At 38.8% G+C, this 21528-nt stretch overlaps 1 long non-coding RNA gene across 1 annotated transcript; it reads left to right on the top strand.

Moving 5' to 3' along the window:
• Positions 1-16586: 16586 nt before the first annotated feature.
• Positions 16587-16888, top strand: LOC110678632. The gene is made up of 2 exons (XR_002501793.1): positions 16587-16754; positions 16818-16888. It is a non-coding gene; the product is annotated as an uncharacterized LOC110678632 (long non-coding RNA).
• The last annotated feature ends 4640 nt before the right edge of the window (positions 16889-21528 follow it).

The raw sequence follows: 21528 nt of genomic DNA, 5'->3' as shown, positions 1-21528 counted from the left end.
GACGTGGACAATGCTCGAAGAGGACCTGCAAGCGCTAGGAGTTTTTGAACGACGTGTGCTTAGGACGATCTTCGGCGGAGTATGTGAGAACGGCGTATGGAGGAGAAGAATGAACCACGAGCTTGCGCAACTCTACGGTGAACCCAGTATCACGAAAGTCGCCAAAGCTGGAAGGGTACGATGGGCGGGACACGTTGTGAGAATGCCGGACAACAATCCCGCAAAAATGGTGTTCAACTCAAATCCGGCCGGCACAAGACGAAGGGGAGCGCAACGAGCTAGGTGGTTTGACCAAGTGGAGCAGGATCTTGGAAGTGTGGGGCTATCGAGGAATTGGAGGTTAGCAGCCATGGATCGAGTTAGTTGGCGTAACATTGTGGCGCAGGTCATGTCTTGAAGGACGTAGAGCCAGCAAAAGTAAAGTAAAGTAAGGGTACAAGTTAAGTAAAAGCCGTTTTTACAAGTTAAACAAAATATGACACTATTAGACACCTTGTGCATTTTTTGTGAGCGGTTAGCTTGTTACACTAATCTTTTGAATGTGGCGTAAACCCCTAACCTTCTATTACAGTGTGTAAAGTGGAGTGCAAAATGCGTTTTGATTAAATTTCTCGACAAGGTAACGGTTCCGTTGAAGGTTTTGTATGGATTGAAAAAAGTCTGAAATTTTGTTTGGCGACGAAAGAGCACTGGAATCAACCTTAAGATGCTTGAATACCTGCAAAGTGTAATCCAGTAATAGTAAAAATTTCTTCAAATGATTCCCCCAAATGCGAACAAAAACGATGCGAGCGCTGCGGGTGGCGGATAGGCCAACTACCATATTTTTGAATCGACCGTTAAAAAGGCGGTCGATGGACAATGATGAGAGTGTGACGTCTGTTTGTCTGTGTTATTTAGGTCTCTTAAATTCATCCAAAGATACTTCAAAAATTTCTTCATAGCTTGAGGATGTCCTCCAGAATACTAACAGATACTTGTTTAGAAACTCCTCTTAAGATTCTTTTAAGCATACTGCCAGAATGCCCATCAGCAGTTCAACCAGATATTTCTTCATGAAATTTCTCAAAAACTACTAGGAAACTTCAAAAGGAGGAACACCGCGTATTACTTTCACTCGTTTATTCACAGTTCATAACGCTCACTAGCATAAGGACCATCCTTTTGTCTTCTCCAATATAAGAACTGACTCTCCAGTGGGTATCGTACCTTCGTGCTGTTCGTACTCTCTGCTCTTGGAAGTTTTTAAAACTACCTAAAGCAATAGGATAGTGCTTCTCAGTGCTACAAAAACCGTACTTTTCAGTACTAGTTTTCTACTATTGATCCCTTTACGATCCTTTCATCCATAAGAGCGTCTGTCGGCTTAGATCACTGCCGAGTGGTACTTCTTCATACGAAAACACAGTCGAGAATTCGTGTAATTTATTGTAATTTATCAAACAACGGACATTTGCTAGACAAACCGAACATCTATTTTACTTCAAACTGTATTTGCACAGCACAAGCAATTACTCAACTTGGGATAACTATTCTACTGATAACGATGAAAATGATTGGTTCTAACTGCGTGCGCGTTCTAACTGTGAGTCACTAGCACCGAATCTCAAGGACTTTTCATTGGTCTTAACTGCTATGGTGTTTTATAGGATATCAAAATACATACATTTTTAGATTTCTATGTATTCAGCATTGCAGTAACTGAATTGTAAAGGAATACCAAATACATAGAATTTTACAACAATGATGTAGTTATGTTGACTATTGTAATTGAACTGCTACCAACTAGGTACAGGCCAACCAATCTATTCTGATTTACGCATGAACATGCCATGCCTTCGAGGGTGGTAAAGACTGGACAATGCGTACCATTGGTACTTCGCGTACCTGCAGGTATAAAATAGATCCCATTTGTGGTCCTTAGCCTCTTGTCCAGTAACTCCTATCCCTACCTCCCCGTGGTGTCGCCTGGGGTTCGAGTAACCGTAGGGAAGATCGGGTAACCAACCCTGGTGGGACCTTGGTCGTATGCTGACAGGGAAGGGCTTATCAGAGCGTCTGTTCTCCATGTTAGGGGCGGCTCAAAACAGTGTCTGTTCTCCATGTTAGGAGCGGCTGATCATCGTCCTAGTGCCAGCGTGGGACTCTAAACAGTGCTGTGCATGATGATCCTCCGGCGAGACAGGGGGTTGGTGCAGGCCTTACAAGCCAGCCGTAAAAATCATCAGTACAGGAAGCATACCATGTAAATTCGGACCGGAACAATCGGCATAGACCCAGGTATCGAAAACGGACTAACGATTGGAAACTCGGATCATGGAACTGTAAGTCTCTCAATTTCTTGGGAAGTACCCGCATTCTTTCCGAATTATTGAGGGTCCGCAAGTTCGACATCGTAGCGCTGCAGGAGGTTTGCTGGAAAGGGTCGACGGTACATACGTATAGGGATGGTTATACCGTCTACCAGAGCTGCGGCAACAGACATGAGCTAGGCACAGCTTTTATCGTGATGGGCGAAATGCAGAGGCGCGTGATTGGGTGGTGACCAATCGACAACAGAATGTGCAAGTTGAGGATCAAAGGCCGTTTCTTCAATATCAGCATAATCAACGTGCACAGCCCTCACCTAGCAAGTGACGATGACGATAAGGACGCTTTCTACACGCAGCTGGAACGTGAATACGACGGCTGCCCAAGCCATAATGTCAAAATCGTTATCGGAGATCTCAACGCTCAGGTTGGCCAGGAGGAGGAATTTAGACCGATTATAGGGAAGTTCAGCGCTCACCAGCTTACGAACGAAAACGGCCTTAGACTGATTGATTTCGCCGCCTCCAAAAACATGGCCATACGTAGTACCTACTTCCAGCACAGCCTCCCGTATCGGTAAACCTGGAGATCACCCCAACAAACTGAATCGCAAATCAACCACGTTTTGATTGATGGAAGACACTTCTCGGACATTATCGACGTCAGAACTTATCGCGGCGCAAACATCGATTCGGACCACTACCTAATGACGGTTAAAGTGCGCCAACGACTCTCCGTTGTGAACAACATTCGTTACCGACGCCCGCCACGGTACAATCTGGAACGACTCAAGCTACCCGAAGTCGCAACTGATTACGCGCAAAGCCTTGAAGCAGCATTGCCGGAAGAGGGAGAGCTCACCGAAGCCCCTCTTGAGGACTGCTGGAGTAGTCTCAAAGCAGCCATAAACAACGCAGCGGAAGGTGCCATTGGGTTTGTGGAAGCAAATCGACGGAACGGTTGATTCGACGAGGAGTGTCAGACGGTTTTGGACGAGAAGAATGATGCGCGGGCGATGATGCTGCACCAAGGCACCCGTCAAAACGTGGAACGATACAAATAGAAGCGAAGACAGCAAACCCATCTATTCCGGGATAAAAAGCGCCGCGTGGAAGAGTTGGAGTGCGAAGAGATGGAGCAGCTGTATCGTTCTCAAGAAACACGAAAGTTCTACAAGAAACTAAATGCATCCCGCAAAGGCTTTGTGCCACGAGCCGAAATGTGCCGGGATAAGGATGGAGGTATCTTGACGGACGAACGTGAGGTGATTGAAAGGTAGAAGCAGCACTACGATGAACACCTAAACGGTGCAGAGGAGGAAGATCAAGACAGCAGGAGGAATGGCTTCATCAGTACGGCGGATGAGGGAGACGTGCCAACTCCCACAATAGGTGAAGTTAAGGATGCTATCAAACAGCTCAAGAACAACAAAGCAGCTGGAAAGGATGGTATTGGAGCGGAACTTATTAAAATGGGCCCGGACAGGTTGGCCACTTGTCTGCACCGATTGATAGCCAGGATCTGGGATACAGAACAGCTACCGGTGGAGTGGAAGGAGGGAATAATATACCCAATATACAAAGAGGGTGACAAGTTAGAATGTGAGAACTATCGAGCGATCACCATTCTTAATGCAGCCTATAAAGTGCTTTCCCAGATCATCTTCCGCCGTCTATCGCCACTGGCAAGCACATTTGTGGGAAGTTATCAAGCCGGTTTTGTGGACGGGCGATCGACGACAGACCAAATCTTTATGTTGCGGCAGATCCTCCAAAAGTGTCGCGAATATCAAGTCCCTACGCACCACCTATTCATCGATTTCAAAGCGGCCTATTATACCATCGACCACGAAGAGCTATGGAAGATTATGGACGAGAATGGTTTTCCCGGGAAACTGACTAGACTGATCAAAGCAACGATGGATAGTGTACAGTGCTGTGTGAAGATATCGGGTGCATTATCGGACCCGTTTGAAACACGCAAAGGACTTCGACAAGGCGAAGGTCTTTCCTGCCTCCTGTTCAATATTGCGCTAGAAGGTGTTATGAAACGGGCGGGCTTCAACATGCGGGGCACGATCTTCAATAAATCCAGCCAGTTCATTTGTTTCGCTGACGACGTGGACATTGTCAGAAGATAATTCCAGGTGGTTGCTGAACAGTAAGCTGAAACGTGAAGCAGATCAGGTTGGATTGAAGGTAAATACGTCGAAGACGAAATATCTGTTGGCTGGAGAAACCGAGCGCGATAAAGCTCGCATAGGCAGACGCGTGACGATCGACGGGGATGAGTTCGAGGTGGAGGACGAATTTGTCTATCTCGGATCATTGATAACGTCGGATAACAACTGCAGCAGAGAAATTCGAAGACGTATCATTGCCGGAAGTCGTGCTTACTATAGACTCCACAAGACCTTGCGGTCTGGTAAACTTCACTTCCGTACTAAGTGTACCATGTACAAGACGCTAATAAGACCGGTAGTCCTCTACGGGCATGGAACGTGGACAATGCTCGAAGAGGACCTGCAAGCGCTAGGAGTTTTTGAACGACGTGTGCTTAGGACGATCTTCGGCGGAGTATGTGAGAACGGCGTATGGAGGAGAAGAATGAACCACGAGCTTGCGCAACTCTACGGTGAATCCAGTATCACGAAAGTCGCCAAAGCTGGAAGGGTACGATGGGTGGGACACGTTGTGAGAATGCCGGACAACAATCCCGCAAAAATGGTGTTCAACTCAAATCCGGCCGGTACAAGACGAAGATGAGCGCAACGAGCTAGGTGGTTTGACCAAGTGGAGCAGGATCTTGGAAGTGTGGGGCGATCGAGGAATTGGAGGTTAGCAGCCATGGACCGAGTTAGTTGGCGTAACATTGTGACGCAGGTCATGTCTTGAAGGACGTAGAGCCAGCAAAAGTAAGTAAGTATGCCATGCCTTCGATTTTACGTTGGACCTGTTAGCGAAAACTAGCGGTAGTAGTCCTTCTTGGACACCGTCTTGAAAAAAAAAATCAGAGGGGGTTGTGTACAAGACACGACTGCATGACGTTAACTACGCCAAGTGATTTTTTGCATTTGAATTTTAGTCGATTTTCATAGTTGCAGCCTTCCTTTAGTTCAAAATCTAACATAATATCGTGACGGTCGCAACATTTTAGATTTTTAATTGACACCCAGTATATTGCCGTAAGATGTAGTTAACGTCAAAGGAAGAATGCGCGAAGAAGCAGAAATTGGTATGCTTTTATAGTGCACTAGCCAACCCAAAGGAATCGTGGAAGACAATATGAACGAATTTGGTTGCGTAAGAAAGGGGTCGACATTTTCCCAATTTTTGACAGTCTATCGTCAAAAATCAAAAGTTTTCTCCATTTGAGTAAAATGTTGTATGAATTTCCGACCGATTGGTGGGAAAATATTGAAAATCTACCGATAAATGGCTGAGTTATTAGTATTTAAAATATTACATAATTTCGTGACGGTCGCAACATTTTAGATTTTCAATTGACACCCAGTAGGGTAACCAATATATTTTGGACCCCCTGGGTCATTTTCCTGCAAATTTCCCAGTTTGAATCGAAAGACCAACTCAATTCGCATGCCATTTGGAAAGATAAGACTATTCTGCACTTGCATCAACCGTTTGTACATAGAAAATGTATTTATTTCATATGAAATTAATTTAATTTAATCGGTTCATTCATGCAACCGTTACAACGCGTTACATACAGAAATTGAAGCCGTCGGAAATTCTTAAAATGTAAACAAAAACATTTTTCAAATTTCTGAACTAAAAACGTAGAATTTCTTCGGTTTTCCATTGTCAATCGATTGATTAGACTATGAGCAAGCATATTGTACAACCAGTGTCGTGGACTTTGCCGCCAAACGATAAAAAATGCCGGGGGGTCCAAAATATATACTTTGAGGGTCCAAAATGTATTGGTGTGTCTAAAATAGTGAAAAGCAGTGCTTCACAATTCACTTATTTTCGACGGTTTTTGGATCCTGCATGACCGTATGGGCATTTTTATCTCGTAGAGAAAGTTTTTCTCTACATTTTGGCATGTGCTTTGACTTGGTTACGTTGTGCAATTAATTAATCGGGACAAAAAACTAAAATTATTTCCTTAGGGGGTCCAAAATAAGACCGTTACCCTATATTGCCGTAAGACGTAGTTAACGTCAAAAACCTCTTAGAGATCTCTTCTTAAATCGTTTATTCACTAAACATGGTTGCAACCACGAACAAAAGAAAGGGGGAATTTCTGGATTCACAAGCCCCTTCCAAAAAAGCGGGATTAAAAATTGTCACTCAACGTGGCAAAAAAAAAAGAAACCCAAGTATCCACTAGCCCGCTAATTCGCCGTTTTGGCCTTATAGGGCTTATGTGACGATTATTGGGATCCCTACGGTACAGCGTCGCCGCACTATGTATTGTCATCTTCTGGCAGCCTACGTCAGTCGAGAGTAAAAGTGAATTGTCATTGTAAACATATAACATATTGAACTAGTTGGAGATTAGTAGAGTTTATTATAATTTACGATATTAGTTGCTGTTGGCATATAAAAACAAATAATTTAGCGTTATATTTGATTAACGGAGCTGTAAGTTTGCCAGAATATGAATTACTATTATGTTATCATGACTATTACTATGTACTTACATGCTAAAAATGTTGCTTACAGGCTTTCCCTGATTTGTACAATCAGCCAGTAACTATTACTAGCGAGTGGATTTAAAAATTACACGGTTACTTAGTTAATATGTAGGTATGTCATGAATTTATAGCTATGCGATATTAATATGAATTTTACCATCGCTAGCTCCCTAACCTCATTCGACTTTGTGGGATTCTTAGGTGTAAGATCAAATGAGTTGCGAAAACTAATTTGTAAGTACTTTGTTATACGTAAGCTACTTTTTCTTAACAATAAAACATTATTTCAGTTGAGTCTCTCTCACACCACGAAAGGACTGCGAAAAGTTTCTTTACAGCTTACAACTACCGAAAAACTAAACTATATGTAATGTATGCAATTGGATTAAACGGACAAATTGATGTAAAGTTGGTGAAAAAGTTACACGTCTTCTCGGTGAGAATCGAACTCACGACTCCCTGTTCTCTAGATAGGGCGCGTTACTCCTACGCCACGAAAGGACGTCAAAATAAACTGAAATGTCAATGACAAATCGCTTATTTTTCAATCGAATACACTTTAAATCTGCACGATCATGTAACATTCAAGCATCTTTAGTTGAAAATTAAACGTGATGATGTAACAATAGATGAGTTTGGTTTACTTTTATTATCTTCTTCAGTTTACGCTACATTGAAATTTAAATATTTTTATCCGTGTAACCTGAATTCGATTTCAGCTCAATAATCACGTGGTCCTCTTTTGCAAAGCGCACCTCTGTCGGAAGAATTAGATGTCCATCCAAACACAACGCTTACCACACACCACTCGCCAACGACGTGCTGGCTGAGATTTCTATAGTGCGGGCTTCCAATGGGTCGTGACGTTCTCAAACGACCGGTTACGGAACATGAGTCCGTTGCTCGATAAATACTTGATTTAATTAATTATGATTCGTGGTTTATGGCCAACCAGCCGAGTGGAAGTTTAACAATAGCGTTAGCGTTAGCGTTAGCGTAGTTACGGTATACTTCGTAGATTGGATACTAGCAACATTCATGTTTCTTTTTAATAATCTCATCCTGACTACTTTCAAGAACAAGGCAGGGGAGTATACCTTGTTCAAATCATAAACAAGAATACTAAAAGCATGAATATCGCTATTCCCGGCCACGCCCATCTTTACCGTAACTTGGGATAGGGGAAGGAAATGTTGATGTAGCACTTACTTAATGAGAGGCCACCGACTCAGCGACACCCTCATAAGTGCTACGGAGTTGGAGGTTGGGGAAGGTATATTGTCAGGATTCGCCTAGAAAGCTGGCGATAGACCATAAATATTTGTTGTTTAAGCGTTTTCAAATTGATCTTTTGAATGCCGGCAATCAAAAGAGAAAACAATAGCTTATTTATACACAGTTAAAAATAATGAAAATTACACGTCATGTAAACTTCATTTATGCAATGTAAACATGACGTCATGTAAATTTAAGTCTGAAATCATGTAAAAATGTGTTATATGTCATGTAACCACTCATAATCCTGTTGCATTACATGACATATAATCGAAGTTTACATGACATATCATGTAAATATCCATGATATTCCGCGCTCCAATTATGTGCATTATATGTCTCAGAAATTTACACGTTTCGTTCGAACTGTGTAGTATAAATAGTATTTCGCGAAATGCTTGTCGATTGTGCGGTAATATTTTTGCTCAATAACCAGTAAAAAGCAAAACCGATCCCTCCAGGGTCATCGGATTGTATAAAATAACGGTACGCGTATAAAAAATCACGCCTATTGAAAAACTGTACTGTGCCCATTGAAAAACTGTACTGGGTGGTACTGTATTTTTAGATAATCGAAAAACGAAAGGAAGCGCGTTCGAACTAAACACCCTAGGATAACACAGTCGGTTTTTCTGCTCAAAATTATACGAAAAGCAGAATCGATCCCTCCAAGGTCATCGAACGGTTAAAAAGCATCCACAACCGATTGTTAGTTGCGTAACACCCGCCCGGACAGAATGCGCAATCTGAACATAATTATCAAACTCCGAAAATAACATTTTCCGTTCAAGAAACGATCAGAAGTTCCACGACGTGGACAAAAACGATCCGGAAGGCTCACAAAAGAAAAAGTATCATACTGGAACAAACTCACCGGATTGATTCTCTAAATTTATGTGCTGCATGTCACTTCCGGATGGTTCGGTGAACTTAGGGCAGCCAAAAACCAACAGTACTGAGGACACAAATCAAACAAATCACTTTTTCATTTTTCACTTTTCACTATTCCATTTCTGAATGTAAAAACTGTCCTGCTTGGGCTTCACGAAGCACTACCCAGTGCCCAAGACGCTCCAAAACAGGAAAAAAAAATCTCCGGCGACGAAAACATGCGCGAAACCGTGAGCCAAATCTATCGGACGACGCAAAACCGAACTGTCCTGCTTGGGCTTCATGAAGCACTATCCAGTAAGACACTCCAAAACAGAAAAAAAAATCTTTAGCGACGAAAACACGCGCGAAATCGTGAGCTAAATCTATCGGACGACGCAAAACCTGCTTGGGCTTCACGAAGCACTCCAGCCGAGTGGAAGTTTAACAATTATCAAAAACTAAACATTACATATACTTTGCAATTGGATTAAATGGACAAATTCATGTGACGTTTGCGAAAAAGTACACGCCCAAGTAACAATAGTAGCTGAACAATAGTTTGTTAAAATAAGCTTTAGAGTGATTTGTTAAGCTTTTATTCTGCAAAAATATTTGCTGGGCGTCTTCTCGGTGAAAATCGAAATCACGACTCAACAAAAATAAAATTATAGATAGGGCGCATTAGCCCTACGCCAAGAGAGGGCTCATGGACGCAGAAGTTAACCTAAATTTGTCCATTTAATCCAAATGCAAAGTATATGTAATGTTTAGTTTTTCGGTAGTTGTTAGTGGAATATTATCAGCTGTTAGCCATAATCCACGAATCATATTTTTTTTACTTATCTCGTTTATTTGGTAGGCTCGGGCGCCGAACGAATCTTAATTAATTAAAACAAGTAATTGCCAAATAAAGCTCTCAGTTGATAATTGTGGAAGTGCTCAAGAAAAACACTGCTTTGAGACAGACTTCGCTTCATCTCACTGAGACAGGAACGTAGCGTAGAAAAAAGGAAGGATACCGTTTCAGTTAAATTTTTGGGTTTTATTCTGAAACAGTTTATAAACTTATGTTTCAGTATGTAAAGTAACAATCCAATAATGCGCAGCAGATTTGAATGCACTTGATATGACTTTCTTTGTTTCCGAACCAAGAATATCTACATAAATGCGTAAATCCACGGGGCGTTCTCTTTTACGATCCTGGTCCACAATCGCATAAGTATTCTTCTCTCAAAGTGCGTCGGTCGACCGAATAAATGCACGGCTCATAACAGCCCTCCAGGCACAGTCCGTATAAATATTCGTCCACTCATAGGCATCGGCCAAAGACAAAATGATGCAAATAAAACTGTATCACCCCGTATCGTGCAGCTTTTCACACCTCTTTTGTTCGACTCCCTGGCCTGAAGGGAACGCGACCCACCGCCAGGTTTTCCGATACTTTACGACCAATTTTCAAGCGATTTGGTTGATGTTTAAATTTTGGTGGTAATTTGCTGTCACGGTGTTTAGGTTTACCGAGGCAGTTTCGGGCAAATCAGTGGGCGTGCATTGGACTCTGCTTGCATTATGCGTCTTTTGTATGGTTTACGGTGTCAGTTTTATTATGTAGTGGAGCTTTGTTGGGCGACGACGCACATTAAAGTGCGAGTTTGACTTGTCCTGTGTGTTAGTCTATTAAACGGTCGTAAAAACTGATAGTTTATTATACTTTTGACATTGTCATGGTAGGCATGTTAGATCTTATGTAAACTTACAACTCTTAGAGAGCCTATCAGTTTCAAACCAAAAAACTATCATTTTAAGCCAAGTCTAGAAATCGATAACAGTCGATCAAGACTTATAAATTATAAATTAATATTATGAATAAGCATCATTGGAAAATAGAGAAAGATTTCAATCAATATGGAATTACACTTGAGTTGAAGACCACACAAGTAATTGCCAAGGAAACCAATCTTGAAAACCAGACAGCGGTTCGAATCAAAACTTGATCGGCTGACCGCCACCAAACAAGGACCAAACCTTCAACTTATGCGCCTAATGGATTGTCTGGTTTTCTAGATTTGTGCTCTTGAAAACTTGTTGCGTGGCTTGGATTATTCTTCACTTTAGTAATATAAAGACTACATGGTAAAAACCTGGGAGGGAGGCACAGATACTACACACGAAATATAGAACAACGTTTGTTTGAACTGCAAAATAACTCCAGCTTGCCAACAACAATCAAGGCAGGCTTGGGGAAAATCGCTAGTTTTCTTTTGTTGTGTACTTTCGATCTTTCCTGACAAACATGGAAAAAGGGCCACAGTTTTCTATGCACTAAATATACATTTTCATTGGAAAAAGTAATACGATGCGTTTTTCAATGCTTTATATTCAATCAGTTTGAAGGGTGCTCACGTGACATTACTTGCATTGTATGCATGAATTGATTATCATTCGATTTTTGTCACTTTTGATGAAATGCGAACATGTGTTTTAATCAGTTACGCGCTTTTTCCATGTTAGTCCAATGTTTGAGATCTGGGCTCACAGTGACAATTCGTGACAGCGGAATCCCGGCTCACTATGACGTACATAAATTTGGTATTGGTTTCCCCCTCCCAAAAACATATTCAAAATCTCGCCGGAGTCCGGTCAAACTAAAATTTTCATTGATATTTGACGTCCAGCAGTAAGCAGACTGTGATAAATTAAATTTGAAATTTTATTATCTTGTAACATTTTCCAAAAGCTCTATTTTAAATCTTAAATTGTAATGGTAGTTGAGAATATGCTTCAGATATATTGCATTTAGCATAAGTTTATATTATTCGTTTACTATTTAAATTTTGAATAAACATCGCATAAATCACTGCTATGAGGTTGCATGATTTTTGGCAAATCTGCTACAAAATCGAAAAAAATGTCCCCAAAACTTGCTATGCTTTCTCGCACCTTTAGAGATTTCAATAGAATTTTTACTTGAAACAGCAGTAGAATCATTTGATTGAGCAATTCTGTATAGCATGGCCGATCCAAATAGAGATTTAGACTATTTGAAGCAATGCCCCCTAAATGTCAATGCACTATGGGATTGAGACGCAATATGGCGAGACAAAATTAATAACTCGGTAACGAAGCATTTCCGGCATTTGGTGACTTCGGGAAAGTTTTTTGTAACAACGAGGATCATTTACTGACATGTTCGGCAAAGTTGTTCATTTTGATTCTCTCGAAGACGTCAAAATTCCACAGGCTACTGTTTTCTAGTAATTGGCGAAACAAGACCAAATTAGTGAAAAAACGATTTTTTCACCGTATTTGATATTTTTTGAGAACCATGTCATCATTCTTGGCATTAACGTTCTCACTGGGACAGAGCCTGCTTCTCAGCTTAGTGTTCTTATGAGCACTTCCACAGTTATTAACTGAAAGCTTTCTGTGCCAAACTTGCCATTTTCCATTCGTATATCGTGTGGCAGGTACGATTATACTTTATGCCCAGGGAAGTCAAGAAAATTTCCTTTACGAAAAGATCCTGGACCGACCGGGAATCGAATCCATACACCTTCAGCATGGCTTTGCTTTGTAGCCGCGGACTCTAACCACTCGACTAAGGAAGGCCCCTAGAACCATGTCATATAATATATTTTGCTGGTGAAAATATAACAATCACAAACTCTGGTGGAAAAGTTTTAACAACACGAAGCTGAGAAATTAAGAAATAATAAAACGACTTAAAAATAGAGCAATTTTTAAACCTTGATATAAAAAACCACAAACTCAAATTTTCAGGCAACATAGAACAATACTAGATGCAAAGGATGTCAAAATTTCAGCTAGGTATATTTTGGTGTTTTCTGAGATGTTTCCATTTATTCACAATGATTATATTACTCAAGTACAAGAAAACTTCCATGAGTGGATCTGAAGGGACGATCGACTTTTAGAAATAATGAGTCATGGAACAAAAACTTTTAGAAAACTGTCTAAATAAGCTATCATAGTTTAGAATCGTTTGGTTGTTTATGCTTAAAAATGGGTTTAAATTTCGGTGTTTTGCTTAAATGGAAAGCTTCCAAAAACTATAACAGGCGAATTCCAGATGAAATCGAAAGCCAGCTTGTACTTTTCCACTAATTTTAAATTACCAAAGAATATTAATCGCATAATGAATAAAAAAACATAGAAAATCTCAAATACACCAAAATATATCTAAAATTGTTTTATGTTGTCTGAAAATTTGAGCTTGCGATTTTTTGCGCTTTTGGAGATATTAATGTTCAAAAATTGCTCTATTTTTCATTTTTTTTTTCATTATTTCTCAATTCCCATGCGTTGTATTACTAAAATGTTTCCACCAGAGTTTGTGTTCGTTATACTTTTACCAGCAAAAAATATGACATGGCATGGTTCTTAACCCTCTAATACCCAACCCGCCTTTAGACGGGGTACACTTTGGAATTTTGTGTATTTTTTCGTAGCTTGGAAATCAAAATTATTTTATTTTTAGCTTAAACCTTGACTCATAACACGCAAAAAGAAAAGTTTTTTATGATTTTTGAAACTTTTTTGTATTTTTTTTTAAATTGTTTGAAAAATTGTATTCTTATATAACTTACAAATGCCTGGGGTTCTTTTAACGTGCAACATAAAAAATTGTACGTTTTATATTTTCTACAATCAACCTATCACATTAGAAGAGCTTGGTGGAATAAAAATGATTTCAAACCTGTTTTCTGTTAACTACACGGAAAATAAAAAAAGAGAAAATTAATTAGAAATTAATATTTTCAAAAGTATTGAAAAAACTTTAATTTTTATTATTGCTAAAAATCGGTAACTAGAAGAGGCTTCAAGAAAAATGAAAAAGGATAGGGATGTTCAGAAATAAAAATTATAAAAATCATAAACCAAAATTCATAGATTTGTGAATAAAAATAAATCATTGCCCAAAACGTGTTTAGAACGATTTTAGATAACTGAAAATTATATTTAGATCGAAAATAAAAATTTGGGTATTAGAGGGTTAAGATAAATTTCACTAATTTGGTCTTATTTTTCCAATGACTAGAAAACAGTAAGCTGTGGAATTTTGACGTCCTTGAAAGAGTTGTTTATTTTATCAAAATGAACAACTTTGAAGAACATGCCAAGTCTCTATATCACAGTAAAAAGTTAGATTGGGGCGCCTATGCGGAGAATTACGAACGTTTATGTCAGTAGATGGTCCTCGTTGTTACTTTGCCAAAGACACTAAAAGCCGGAAATGCTTTGTTGCTGAGTTATTAAGTGCATCCCTGGCCCATAGTGCAATGGTCATTACTCCGCTTGTTACTGTTGATTGATCGGAACTGGTAAGAATTGCTCTTTGCTCCAAATGTACAAGGGATGAGACTTTCCACTTACTCTCGAAGTGCACATTTTAGCAATTGGGTCCTAAAATTTTTAATGAAATCTTGTTTTTATTTAATAACACGAAAAAGCATGTTACTGTAACTACTTTAGCAATTTTTCCCGCTCAAATAATGGCTATATCATGTTTAAACTTTAATTTAAAAATTTAGTTCATAAATGAACCTTGACACTTTTGATCATGTGTGACGTTCGCTTAATCGACAAAAACACCACAGGGGTTTTAGTTCGACCACTGGGGTTGTTCCTATCTGACATTTCGTGAGGGACACGGAAAACAAAATACACCCAAAATTTGAGTTTAAGCCAAAGGACGTGACAAAATCTAAAAAAAAATAATTTTGGGCTTAAACCAACGGAAAACATTAGAAAATTGAGTAAACATGTGTTTTTGGCCTAAACTTAAGCGTTTGGCACTAAAATTGGGACAGGGCTTTAGGACCCTATTCATATATTATTGATCAATAACGACGCCGGGTGAGTCCTTACAGTCAGTTGGGATGGGGGAGGAATGTTAGTGTGTAATTGTGTTGTGTTGTTCTAGAGACCGAGAATACCTCTTCATCTGCACAATCACCACGGGATGGGAGTTGAATATCTTTTCGCACTCGAACCACAGAAACCGAACTTTTATATCCTGCAAATAAAGAATAAAATAATATGTTAATCAGTCCACAGTTCCGGAAGTCCCTATTTATAGCTCAGAAATCTCGTAGGTACGAACAAGTAAAAGGTACCAGAGTCATAAGAAATATCACTTGAGATAGGTAGACATGACAGTCGAAAATATACCCAACAAATTCCACAGCTGTAACTTCAAAGTATTTATTTCATGACTACAACAAGACATTCAAATCATTGGATTCATACTGCTTTGCTCAACATTACATTTGACAACTTCGTCAACACCAAAGAACAATTTCGTTCATCTCAATATAGCAATCGCTTCACAAAAGAACAACTATGTTCACAATATACGACAATTTCGTCAGCTCTGAAGAACAATTTAGTTCAACTCAAATTGGTAATTTCACCACACTCAAATAAATAAAATTGGCAAACTCGCCACCTCAAAGAAAAACGATAATCGCCAACACACATTTCATGATCCTCGTCGCCACTTTTATATCCTGCAAATAAAGAATAAAATAATATGTTAATCAGTCCACAGTTCCGGAAGTCCCTATTTATAGCTCAGTATTTATAGCTCAGAAATCTCAGGTACGAACAAGTAAAAGGTACCAGAGTCATAAGAAATATCATTTGAGATAGGTAGACATGACACGAACATGATTGATTGATGATCCCGTTGCTCACCCTACAAAAACCACACACTACTAAGGTGATTATTTTCGCACTCTACTGTGTTCCGGTTCGCTTTCTTCCGTTCGATTTTGGCAACACGTTCAAAAATTTTATTTATGTTTCCAAAATCGAACCGTGCCACCGAAGAAGCATAGGCATATTAGGCATAGACCAAAACCGTATGCTTCCGTGGGGTTATTTTACTAGGCAAAAATAACTGCATAAAAGTACTCCTAGTAAGCGCATGTGACGATCCTCACGAGATGTCTCATGAGACACGCTCACTAAGATATATTTTGTACACGGAGAAAACGAAGTACTCAAAAAAAGTTTTTTTATACTCAAAATTGGGTAAAGACAGTCGAACTGGATAATTGAGTGATTTTCATTCTGCCAAATACGTACATTAAACTCAATCTTTGAGTAGTTTAATGAAAACCCAAATTTGAGTTAAAAAAAACTTATTCAATTGATTGCGCTTCCTAATCATAAAATTTAATTGTTTTAGTTTATTTAAAAAAATAATAAAAACAACTTAGATTACTCATGCATATTACTGCAGGTATTCAACGTATTTAAAACTGGCCAACATATCATTCTAAACGTATATCATACAAGCGTATTTAAATCGATCATTAATTTTCAAACACTTTAAAAACAGTAAGTTGAGTAGAAATAACTCAACGTGTGGCATTGAGTCTGCGTTCTTGCCGTTGAGTAGTTTAAACTCAATTTTGGATGAAAAAGTAAGCCAGCCATTTTGAAATGTCAATGCTGATCATTCTGGAACCGTCATCGTCTGCATACGGCATAAAACAGTAGAAAAATAATGTTAATTTAAAAAAAAAATCCCAAAAATGGTGCAATAATTGTTTCTGAGCTCGTGTCCTACTGAATTCCGGAAGCTGGGCAGGAAATGTAATAATTAAAGGTAAAGTCCATCAAAGAGTTCGGTGCGCCGAAAAAAAAATAAAATTATCCCTTTCTCTTTCAGGAGTTCGATTTTCCTGGTTCCTGGCTTTCCTTTGCGCAAGATAGCTGGAATTTATAAGAAGTGCCGGCTCCTGACTAAAAAACTGCTGCGCTGTTTTAAAAAACTGCTGCAACATGTTCTAAGTATTGTTTGCCGTTCCTGCCACCCACCATGAATGATGGAAAAACGAGAAGGCCGTTCCGAATGTTGTTGCTGCCGTTCCAACCACTCAACCACCATCAGCAAATGTTTCCGGATTAAGATTGGTGTTTTCTTCCGATCCTGTTTGCAGTGGTCTGATGTTCGTAGGCGTTCTCGGTGAACGGTTGCCGGAACCGACAAGTGCAACTGATTACAGTGAATGTGATTGATTTAATTGAGAAGATTAAATTAAAATGTGATTATGATGTCAAGAAATAAAATAAAATATATTGTTGAATTCTGTTGTCTTTCATTAATTACAAAACTATAGGCAAATATTTTCAAAGCTGAACGATCACTTCGACATCTGGTGGCTAGTAGGAGAACCGTCATAAAAGAGGTTGGGTTGAGAACGCACCGTGTGCAGCATAGGAAGGAGCACACATATTACACTTTTTCTCGAAATAGTTATGTTGTAGACGATCAGAGGGCATTGAAAAACATGATAAACTTTTTTTCCTTCCAAAACGTACAGATCCGGTCAGTGCTCATGTACGATTTGTGGGATAAAATTGGAAAAATGGTGTTTGGCTACATAGGTTATAAACTTCCGGATTCGTTGTTTGTGGTTAAATTTGTTGTGAAATCATGCGTATCGCAAGAATAAAGGGTCAAAATGATTATGCCGATGGAAAATAGTTTAATAATTAATTGATTATGAGCTAATTTTTGGGTCGAAAAATTGAATTTTGGACGTAAACAAATATTTTCAATGACATTTCTCTCCTTTTTACCTAGCGACCTCTATGCTGGTGGCGCATTAAATTTGCCTATGGCTACACTGTAAACTTGGCACTACCCTTTAAGGCGTAAAAAGCACCCATTTTTTCCTCATGTATGAAGCTGTCAAAAAATGGGGTAGTTTTTTGTTTTGGATAATGGGTATTTTGTATCCTTTTATTAGTTCAAATGCTTTACTCTTTAATGGGTGAAGAATGTCTTTAGGATTTCTTATGAAAACTCTTATCGGCCATTATCTTTTGTTCGTCACCCAAGTCGTGTTCGGATCGCTTATTGTGTACAGTTGCGGACAAATGGACAAGTTTCTACATTTTCGGGTAAGTTTAAAATCAAAAAACTTCATTTATTTCGTTGTTAACTAATGAAATGCTGTTGTCTTTGTAGGTTTGGCGAAAAATGCAATTGTGTAGCCATGGTTGAGCTAATGAAGGCAGATTTTTACGACCAAAAGCGGACGCATAGAAAATTGTATTCCGGCCAATGCGAGGACCAATGACTGGAATTAGTATAAGCTGCAGATTTTTCAGCCTTGAAGAAAATTTATAGTTAATAAGATTATAAAACATTGTAGCATTGTAGGTTAAGTGCATTTCATTATTATTTTTATTTTATATAGGCCCTAATAAAGTGTTTTATTGCTCATTGATTTTTATTGCCCTGGCTCCATTTATTTATTTTTATTTAATTCGCATTAAAAAGTTGAATCTAGAAAATAAATAAAAGAGTATATTTTACCCACTATCTAAACTGAATTGATTACGAATAGTGGGTAAAATTCACACGTTGAATTGACGTACAAGCGGTTTACTCTTTAATGAGTAAAGGCCCTTTACTCTTTTTAAGAGTTAAACTAGTTTCTCTCAAAGAGGGTACTTTTTTACCCATTAAAGGGTACTTTAGTCTTACAGTGTATACATAGTACATTTTGCTAATTTTTTGTTTGAATTTTGCTTCGATAATTGAACTACTTATTTTTGAGTTTTTTCACCGAAGGTAGCATTGGGTAAAAACTACCAATTGATATGATTTAATGCAGCTACTCAAATTTGAGTACTAGGCCACTTACTCAAATTTGGGGTAACGCACGAACGTGACGAGTTGGGTCAAATGAACTCAAATTTGAGTTTTTCGTTTTCTCCGTGTAGGTATCTGCATCTCGTGTCTCACATAATTCGCTCCCAATAGTCCATTTTACGAGACGTTTTTGAACAGCTGATCGCTCATTTTATGAATGAAATTTTGACAGGAGGCTGTGCCGTAACGTGTGAAAGTAACAGCAATATCATCAGTGTTGTCGTTTCGTAAAATGGACTATACGATGATTCGTCCGGTGGGGTGTGCTGCTGTCGTCATGATGATGGTTGACGAGAGCAATGTCAAACTCATTCATAGTTTCAAAACATTCGGAACAAAATATTTATTTTCACCGCTTACTTCACTTATGTATGAAATTAAATGAGATCCAATGGTAGAGAATTCATTTATCTACCCAATGGTTTTTTTAGGGGCAGCGGAGAATGTCCCGAAGCGTGTTTTATTCAAGCGCAAAAATCGCTCAGGCGAAAGTTCCAATGAAACTAACCTCACATATCCTGGTTTTCCAACCTCAAACTAGTGCTCCTACCAGCCGGAACTCAATTTTTATGAAAGTAGTGCAATAGTACAAAAAACAAACGTATGTAGAACATAGAGAATGGTTATTTCTACCTTTTCCGCCTAACTGTTTCACTGTGAACCGTCTTATATCAGGAAAATAAAACATTTTTCCCAACAGCGGCATGTGATGGATGCGTGAAAAATCAAATCTCTCATCATCTGACTAGTTGCGCTACCAAAGTATAGATGGCTAACAGTATGTTGCGTTTTGCGATTGGGAGCGTATATGTGAGCTGTGATATGGGATATCGCATGGCTCACTAGCTCATTTTAGTATACATGAGAAATACGACATTCTGATAGCTGTGTAAGATACGTCTATATTTTTCAAATGTTTCTAATGTTAAAAACAATTACAACACCAGCTACAAGGATGCTCGTTGAAACACTTCCTGAAAAGGCATTCAGAGCTAACAGTTATGAAAACTTTAAATTTGTCCACTCCTAAAGTATGTTCCACTTAGAATTTGGCCGCACAAAATGAGTGATTTCTCCAAGGGGGAAACACGTACGTTAAATATTAGCACATAATTTTGTAGCAGTTTTACTCAACTTCATGGAAAAAGTGTAAGAAAATTTTTTCTCAGCTAATCAGTTAGGTTTTCGAACTTTTTGTTGAATTACATCCATAAAATTTTACACAGTACCATTGACTACCTTATCTTTCATTTTTTGAAAAAAAAAAAAAAATTGGCGGGGCTTATGATTTTTCACTGATTTAGCACTATTGTATTAATACCATACATGGAGAAAACAAAAAACCCATATTTGAGTATTTTTTAACTTTTTTTTTTTGAGTTATTTTTGTCTCCCTCTTTCATTGTTGTCAGAGAGCGTGTGTTGCCTCAAATTTGAGTAAATGACATAGTACTGGAAGTTGAGTTATTTTATCTGCCGGTTACCTTACATTCTACTCGGTTGAATTATTGATACGGAATTTGAAAATTTAAGAATTTTTGCAATCATTTCTTCTGACTATTTTGGGTTTTCAAAATAATTGTGCAGAAATCTCTCCCGTCTCGTTCCAACTTCGATAACGATAACGTGATAGACATCATCATTGCGCACAACCGGTACCAAATATTTTTTCCAAAATGGTTCCCATTTTTAAGATATAATTCTTCAGATGCAGAATGTTTTTACATTATCAGATGCGAAATGTTTTCATGTTATCCTTATGGAACTATGCTGATCCGATTAAATTTGATATTTCAAATTTTTTTTATATCCTAATGAAAATACCTGAAGGTCGTAGACACAAAAGTCAATTTGGACAAATTGAGATGTAAAATTGTGAAAAATAATAAAATCGTTCTGGTGAGCTTCGATCCCACGACTCCCAAAACGCTAGACTGGGCGCGTTAACCAACTACGCCACAGAACGGGTAGTTCCCAAATTTGTTTTTTTTTTTTTCTTCCATTCAAGGTGTGCCATCAAACTTACCAAAGATTACAATGCAATGATGTGTACATTGCGATTCAAAAGACCCAAACAATTACACGAAGATCGCTCTATTCCAGTTAACCGAATCTGCCAAAACCTCGCAAAACCCTTTCGGACATCTTCACCAATCAGCAGGAGCCGTACCGTTTACCCGAAGCAACAGTCAACAGTTAATCCGTTAAAATATTACCATTCAAAGACGCATTCCATGCGTCAAAATACGAGTAAAGAAAGGCGAATGCCAGCAGCCTCTTCCAAAGTAGATTCATACAGCGGCAAGAGGACCAGGTTGAGATTCCATTTCCCCATCTTGCCGGATCGGAACACATTGTTCGAGAACGGTATTTTGTCAAGTGGTGCTCGAAAGCGGCATGAGGCCTCATTCATTCTGGATGACTACCTGAACTGATTCTGCGTCTTCTTACAAATTGGAATTGCTGAATGCTATCAAAAATGCTCTGGATAGATTGTTACAATTGTATAACCATTGTGCTGAAGAGACTTAACATAGGGGGGCCTGAAGCTTTTTTTTTTTCAAAAACTACCACTTATCAACAATTACGTTAACCCTTTTGTAAGAGAAACTATCGTTGAAGGCTCAAGACTTTATTATTCAATCACCGGAAATGAGAAACCATTTTCAAGCACATTGCTTCGAATTAGAGTGAAAAAAATGGTTTTGAAAAACTG

Source organism: Aedes aegypti, chromosome 3 (genome assembly GCF_002204515.2).
Source record: "Aedes aegypti strain LVP_AGWG chromosome 3, AaegL5.0 Primary Assembly, whole genome shotgun sequence".
Taxonomy (NCBI): Eukaryota; Metazoa; Arthropoda; class Insecta; order Diptera; family Culicidae; genus Aedes; species Aedes aegypti.
The sequence above is the reverse complement of the archived record's forward strand: the minus strand, read 5'-3'. Positions and strand labels throughout refer to the sequence as shown.